This window comes from Triticum dicoccoides, chromosome 3A (genome assembly GCF_002162155.2).
Source record: "Triticum dicoccoides isolate Atlit2015 ecotype Zavitan chromosome 3A, WEW_v2.0, whole genome shotgun sequence".
NCBI lineage: Eukaryota > Viridiplantae > Streptophyta > Magnoliopsida > Poales > Poaceae > Triticum > Triticum dicoccoides.
In genome coordinates, this window is record NC_041384.1 from 693,570,226 (window position 1) to 693,578,187 (window position 7,962).

A 7,962-nucleotide genomic window follows, 5' to 3' on the forward strand; every position below is an offset into this window, starting at 1 on the left:
CATAGAGACAAAAGCGTGACAAGATTTCCTTAGGCAAGCCAAAATGTGGCTAACAATTTGAATAACTCATTAAGTCAAGTGTAGCAAGTGTAGCAAAAATCATGTGGCAATATATGGCAAAGATAGACACAATCCAAACAGCCCCTAACTCTCCCAACTCTATCTCTTCTTCCACTCCTATTCCTCTTCTCCACTAAATTAATGAAGAAATAACAATGGAGCACCCGTTGCCTGCTGGTACAAGATATCAAGGAGGAGGAGGTGGCTCGAAGTTTCTTCAATCAGCCGTCCCTCAGTAGGAGACGCCACCTCCAGCGCGCATCTGTTGGAAATATGAGCAAATTACTACGAGATTTAATCTGAATAAACAAAATATAAATCATGACCATAGCAGTAGAGATTAAACTAATCATGCGAACTAGCATAGCAGATGAACATATCACATCTAGGGCACATACTAGAAACATGAATTCTACCACGATCTCGAACAGAAAGGATAGAATCACATACGGTGCAGCGGGTGCAGCACCGTCGACGTTGATGTTGTCGCCCATGTCGTCGAGGATGAGGTTGCCGAGGTCGGGGAAGAAGTCGTCGTTCGTGAAGTCGTCGCTGCCAGCAGTCGCGCGAGTGCGCTCCCCAAAAACCTAATCGCCCCTCTCCCGTATAGGATCACGAGAGGCGGGGTTCCGGAGGCCTGCTGTCCCTTCTCGCGGTGCACGTCGGAAGGAGGGATGGAGAAGACTAACTTGGCGGCGCAATGATCTGGAACGGTGATGAGAAACCATACGAAGCGGCGGCGGCTAGGGTAGACGTCTGCCTGACTATATATTGCGGGCGGGCCGGGTAGGTCGTGGGAGTAAACCCCACGTCCGAGTCGTCACGATCCAAAAGAATCGGAAACGGTTCAGTAATTAACGCGCCCGTTAATTATTAATTAATGACTCATTAATTTTCCCATGCAGCAAAAATATAGACAACGTGCATAGCTCTGTCCTCGGCTCGGCTCAATCCCGCAACCCGCGACGCGTCGTGGCGAGGCGAGCGAGGAGGAGGAGCGCGCGTGTAGGTCTCTTCTTCTCATGCTCATACAAGTGGTAGAAGAGCCCACCTTATAAAAAGGTGCAACTCTCTCTCAACTTCCAAGGTGGGACTAAAGTTTAGCCTCACTCACTCCACTCACATGTGTGCATGAATGGGCCAAGAGAATTTCAAAATTTTAGTTGGGCTTTGGGCCAAAGGCCTACTAGTAAAATTCCAACAATCTCCCACAAAGTCTGATTGGCACATCTCATCATTTAGTTTCAAAACATTGTTTTATATATCGGTGCTTAGTGGAGACTGTGAAGTTGAATTTTCACTTAGAAATTTATGCTACACTAGATCACAACTTGAATAGTGGACTATGCCTTGAACTACAAGTTTTCTGTGAAACTAGTTTCACACAAATTCTTGACCGATACTGGGCTGCCGCAAGGCTTCCCGGCGGGTGGAGCGTATACGTCATACTCCAGGGCCTTTCATGAATTTATTAGAGAACACCCAATTCTCACAGACTGCGACGTTGACAGTCAAATTCATATAGGTGTGTTCCTCAGAAGATGTTCTGCAGGACAACATCTCTACTTACCCGAATAAGCCACTTGGAACACATTAAGATAAGTATCAACCTGCCATGCAGATCAGGAGAGTATTGCATCTTCACGGAGTGGGATAATTAATATAGGGATACTCTCCTCCCAGCTGACCAACAGCTTGTCTCCCACTTCTACTTCACGGGATCTCCGATCACATAGAGTGGGTTACCACTATGGACAACTCATGCGGTGGGTCTCAAACCCATCTCCATCGATACATTATCTATCACATTACGTGATAGACCCTTTGTGAATGGATCTGCCAAGTTTTTCGATGTTTGGATATAATCCAACGTAATAACTCCGGAGTTCCTCAATTTTCTGACAGATTTTAGTCTCCTCTTCACATGCCTTGAGGACTTCATATTGTCCTTAGAACTGTTTATCTTGACGATCACAATTTGATTATCACAGTTCATCAGGATAGGGGGTATTGGTTTTTCAACCATAGGTAAGTCCATCAAGAGTTCACGAAGCCACTCTGCTTCAACAGTGGCAGTGTCTAATGTTGTGAGTTCTGCTTCCATAGTTGACCTCGTTAAGATGGTCTGCTTGCAAGACTTCCAGGAAACAGCGCCACCACCAAGTGTAAAAACATAATCACTTGTTGCCTTAATCTCATCAGCATCAGATATCCAGTTTGAGTCACTATAACCCTCCAGTACCCTTGGATACCCGGTGTAGTGAATCCCATAGCTCGCGGTGCCTTTCAAATAGCGCATAACTCTTTCAAGCGCATGCCAATGATCATCTCCCGGTTTTGACACAAACCGACTCAGCTTGCTCACAGCAAAAGAGATGTCAGGCCTCGTGGCACTCGCCAAATACATAAGCGAGCCAATAATCTGAGAATACCTCAGTTGATCTCTAGCAATCCGTCGATTCTTTCGAAGCAACACACTAGCATTATATGGAGTTGGAGAAGGCGTGCAGTCGATATACCCAAAACGACTCAAGACCCTTTCCACATAATGAGACTGAAGCAGTGTGATCCCACCATTCTCATCTCTCAACAGCTTGATGTTTAAGATAACATCAGCTACTCCTAGATCCTTCATCTCAAAACAGCGAGATAAGAAATCCTTAACCTCCTTGATTAAATCAAGTTTGGTTCCAAAGATCAATATGTCATCGACATACAGACAAAGAATAACTCCTTCACCCCCACCATAGCGATAGTACACACACTTGTCATCATCGTTTACTACAAAGCCGGCATCAGTTAATGTTCTTTCGAACTTCTCATGCCACTCCTTAGGAGCTTGTTTAAGGCCATATAAAGACTTTAATAACTTGCACACCTTTCCTTCCTGACTAGGTACTACAAAACCATCTGGCTGATCCATGTAAATTTCCTCCTTCAACTCTCCATTAAGGAAAGCCGTCTTAACGTCCATTTGATGAACGAGAAGACCATGTGAGGCAGCCAGTGATAGCAGCATCCGAATTGTGCTCAGTCTAGCCACGGGTGAGTAAGTATCAAAGAAGTCTTCACCTTCTTTCTGGGTATAACCCTTAGCCACAAGCCGTGCCTTGTACTTTTCAATCGTACCATCAGGTCTAAGCTTCTTCTTGAACACCCACTTACATCCTACAGGTTTGCACCCATAAGGACGGTCAGTGATCTCCCAGGTACCATTAGCTAAGATGGAATCCATCTCGCTACGTACAGCTTCCTTCCAGTAGTCAGCATCAGGAGATGCATAGGCTTCTGAAATAGTCCTGGGTGTGTCATCCACGAGGTACACAATGAAATCATCACCAAAAGACTTTGCAGTCCTCTGTCTCTTACTCCTCACAGGAGTTCCATTGTTACCCTCAATAGGATTCTCAACGTGTTCCATCGCAATGGTGGGTTCAGGAATTACAGTGAATTCCTCACTAGATGGAGTAGGTATCTCCTGATTTGATGAACTCGACATATCCTTCATAGGAAATATGTCCTTAAAGAAAGTTGCATCATTTGATTCCATAATCGTACCAACATGCATGTCGGATACCTCAGATTTTATTATCAAAAATCTATAGCCCGATGCTATGAAAAGCATAGCCCAGAAGAACACAATCCACGGTTTTTGGTCCAAGCTTGCGCTTCTTGAGAATTGGTATATTGACTTTCGCCAAACAACCCCAAGTACGTAGGTAAGAGAGTTTCAACCTTTTCCTTTCCCATTCCTCAAATGGAGTCATGGTCTTATGCTTTGTGGGAACTCGGTTTAGGACATGACACATAGTCATTAGCGCCTCCCCCCACCATTCCTTGGATAGACCCGAAGTGTCTAACATGGTGTTAACCATATCAGTTAGAGTTCGGTTCTTTTTTTCGGCTACCCCATTTGACTGGGGTGAGTAGGGAGGCGTCCTCTCATAGATTATACCATGTTCCGCACAAAACAGATCAAATTCATTGGAAAAATACTCTCCACCACGATCGGACCTAAGCCGTTTAATTTTTTGATCAAGTTGGTTCTCTGCCTCAACTTTATAGTTTTTAAAGAAAGTCAAAGCCTCATCTTTCGATTTCAGAAGATACACATAACAATATCTAGTGGAGTCATCAATCAACGTCATGAAGTATCTCTTTCCACCTTTTGTCAACACGCCATTCATCTCACAAAGATCAAAATGTATAAGCTCTAGTGGCGCCAAGTCTCTTGCCTCTGCAGTCTTATGGGACTTGCGAGGTTGCTTAGCTTGCACACATACTTGGCACTTGGAGCCTTTGACAGTAGAGATTTTCAGAATTAAATTCATATTGGCTAACCGCGTCATGCAACCAAAATTAATATGACAGAGTCATGAATGCCAAATATCAGACTCATTATTGTGGCAAACATTATTAATAACTTTAGTGCAAATATCTGACAAAGATAGGCGGAACAAGCCTCCGCACTCATAGCCTTTTCCAACAAATTCCCCACACTTAGAAATTACAACTGTATTGGATTCGAAAACCAACTTAAAACCATCTCGACATAAACGGGAACCGCTAACGAGATTTTTATTGATGGACGGCACATGATGAACGTTCTTCAGACGCACAGTCTTCTCCGAAGTAAACTTCAGATCGACCGTACCAACACCTCGAACGATGGCATGTGACCCGTTCCCCATCAGCACGGGTGAAGTCCCTGTTGCCTGGTAAGAAGAAAACATGGAGGCGTCAGCACAAACATGTACATTGGCACCGGTGTCAATTAACCAATCAGGGGATTGAAATACTGAAAGGATGGTAGGAAAAATACCGTACCCTGATTCCTTCATATCAGTATCACCAATGACAACATTAGCGGACTTGCCGCTCTTCTCATGTTCGCGCTCCTCAAAGCGGTTAGGACACTTCGGAGCCCAGTGATTAGGATCACCGCAGACATGGCAAAGTCCCTTCCCCTTCTTATGAGAATTCTTCTTGAAGTTGGTAGAATATGATGGCTTGTTCTTTGTATCAAACTTGCCTTTGCCCTGAGTTTTGTTCTTATTGTTTTTGAACTTGTTGGGCTGGGAGTTCTTCTTCTGTACCATGCGGGCACTAGAACCTCCCTCAGCAACTCGAGCACGTGTGTCCTTTGCTCTCGCCTTCTCTTCAACATCAAGAGTACCAATGAGATCCGCAACGGAAAACTCCTGTCTTGTGTTTCAGGGAAGTAGCAAAATTGTTCCACGAAGGTGGAAGCTTGGCAATGATGCCTCCGGCAACAAATTTGTCCGGCAACACACACTTGAAGTACTCAAGTTCTTTTGCGAGCGACTGTATCTCATGTGCCTGCTGTACAACAGGGCACTCATCAGTCATCTTGTAGTCATAGAATTGCTCCATGACGTACAACTCGCTGCCGGCGTCCGAGGCACCAAACTTAGCCTCGAGCGCAGCCCACATGTCCTTGCCGTTGTCAAAGGACATATACGAATCCATAATGGAGTCATCAAGAACACTCAGAAGAGCGCCTTTAAAGAGGGTATCGATCTTCTCAAAAGCTTCCAACTGTGCTGGATTAAGATCGCCCTCAGGCTTGCCCTTGATGGCATCATAGCAGCCCATGGTCTGAAACCAGTAGACTGCTCTCGTGCGCCACCTCTTATATTGCGCCCCCTTAAAGGCAGGCGGTTTCAAATGCGCAGCAAAACCACTCGGAGTAAATTGCCTATAATCAGGTTTTTGGATTGTTAGAAATATGAGCAAATTACTACGAGATTTAATCCGAATAAATAGAATATAAATCATGACCACAGCAGCAGAGATTAAACTAATCATGCGAACTAGCATAGCAGATGAACATATCACATCTAGGGCACATACTAGAAACATGAATTCTACCACAATCTCGAACAGGAAGGATAGAATCACATACGGTGCAGCGGGTGCAGCATCGCCGGCATTGATGTTGTAGCCCATGTCGTCGAGGATGAGGTTGCCGAGGTCGGGGAAGAAGTCGTCGTTCGCGAAGTCGTCGCTGCCAGCAGTCGCGCGAGTGCGCTCCCCAAAAACCTGATCGCCCCTCTCCCGTACAGGATCACGAGAGGCGGGGTTCCGGAGGCCTGCTGTCCCTTCTCGCGGTGCACGCCGGAAGTAGGGATGGAGAAGACTAGCTTGGTGGCGCAATGATCTGGAACGGTGATGAGAAACCATACGAAGCGGCGGCGGCTAGGGTAGACGTCTGCCTGACTATATATTGCGGGCGGGCCGGGTAGGTCGTGGGAGTAAACCCCACGTCTGAGTCGTCACGATCCAAAAGAATCGGAAACGGTTCAGTAATTAACGCGTGCATAGCTCTGTCCTCGGCTCGGCTCAATCCCGCGGCGCGGCGCGGCGCGGCGAGCGAGGAGGAGGAGCGCGCGTGTAGGTCTCCTCTTCTTATGCTCATACAAGTGGTAGAAGAGCTCACCTTATAAAGAGGTGCAACTCTCTCTCAACTTCCAAGGTGGGACTAAACTTTAGACTCACTCACTCCACTCACATGTGTGCATGAATGGGCCAAGAAAATTTCAGAATTTTAGTTGGGCTTTGGGCCAAAGGCCTACTAGCAAAATTCCAACAGCATCTACCGCCCGTGGGGTCGCCCTCCTCAAACCTGGATGTGTTCAGCGACTGCCTGCTCGTGTTGGCCATGGCCCAGTCCATTGAGGGCATCACCACATGGTAAGGCACTGTCGCACACAGTGGCGGTGCCAGGATTTCATTCATGTGTAGTCAATTCAAACTTGTGTAGTTATATGTGTGTATTTATGAATTTTTTTCTGCATGATATATACTCATTGTATGATGTTGTTGGGAAAGCCGTGTAGTCTAATGACTGCACAGCTCATGCATGGCTTCGCCACTGGTCGCACATCACCCTCCCTACGTCCGCATGTCCAACCGTGTGGATCTGTCCTCTCCATTCATTATCTGTGCGCACTTAGGTACAAAAGAATTGGTGTTCGAATGATGCGTTCATATGCAATTGCAATAAGTCCAGCTTCTATAATCGTGATGTGAACGTGATTGAGTGAGTAGCCGCTAAAGTAATCTTACATAAGAAGTTGATCCCCACCACTATCTATCCTCTGACCATGCACACTCTCCACATCAACTTTATGCCACATCATCATTCAGTTTGCAAAGAGCAACCAATTAATCCGATTCCCCTTACATGGCTTGTTTGGAGCGAGCTGTAGGGCCCACGTACAAATAGTTGTCTAAATGGCTCTTCGGTTGCGGTGCTATGGCCAAGTCAATGTCCCCAATTAACTCTCCCAACTCTATCTCTTCTTCTTCCACTCCTGTTCCTCTTCTCCACTAAATTAATGAAGGAATAACAATGGAGCACCCGTCGCCTGCTGGTACAAGATATCAAGGAGGAGGAGGAGGCTTGAAGCTTCTTCAACCAGCCGTCCCTCAGTAGGAGATGCCAGGATGGTGTTCCACTGATCCGTGCATATATATACAATTGCATTGCAATAAGTCCAGCTTCTTTAATCGTCATGTGAACGTGATTTAGTGAGTAGACGCTGGAGTAATCTTACATTCTTAAGAAATTGATCCCCACTACTTCCTACTGTCCACAACAGTTCAGTTTGCAAAGAGCAACCCATTAGTCAGGTTACCTTACATGGCTCTTTTGGAGCAAGCTATAGCACCCACGTACAAATAGTTGCCTAACCGGCTCTTTGGCTGCGGTGCTATGACCAAGTCAATGTCCCCAATTAACTGTCGCAACTCTATCTCTTCTTCTTCCACTCCCGTTCATCTTCTCCACTACATTAATGTAGGAACAGCAATGCTACACACATGTGCATCTCTTTTACAGGGTTCACAGAGAGGCTGAGATGGGCTTTTTTGATTGGG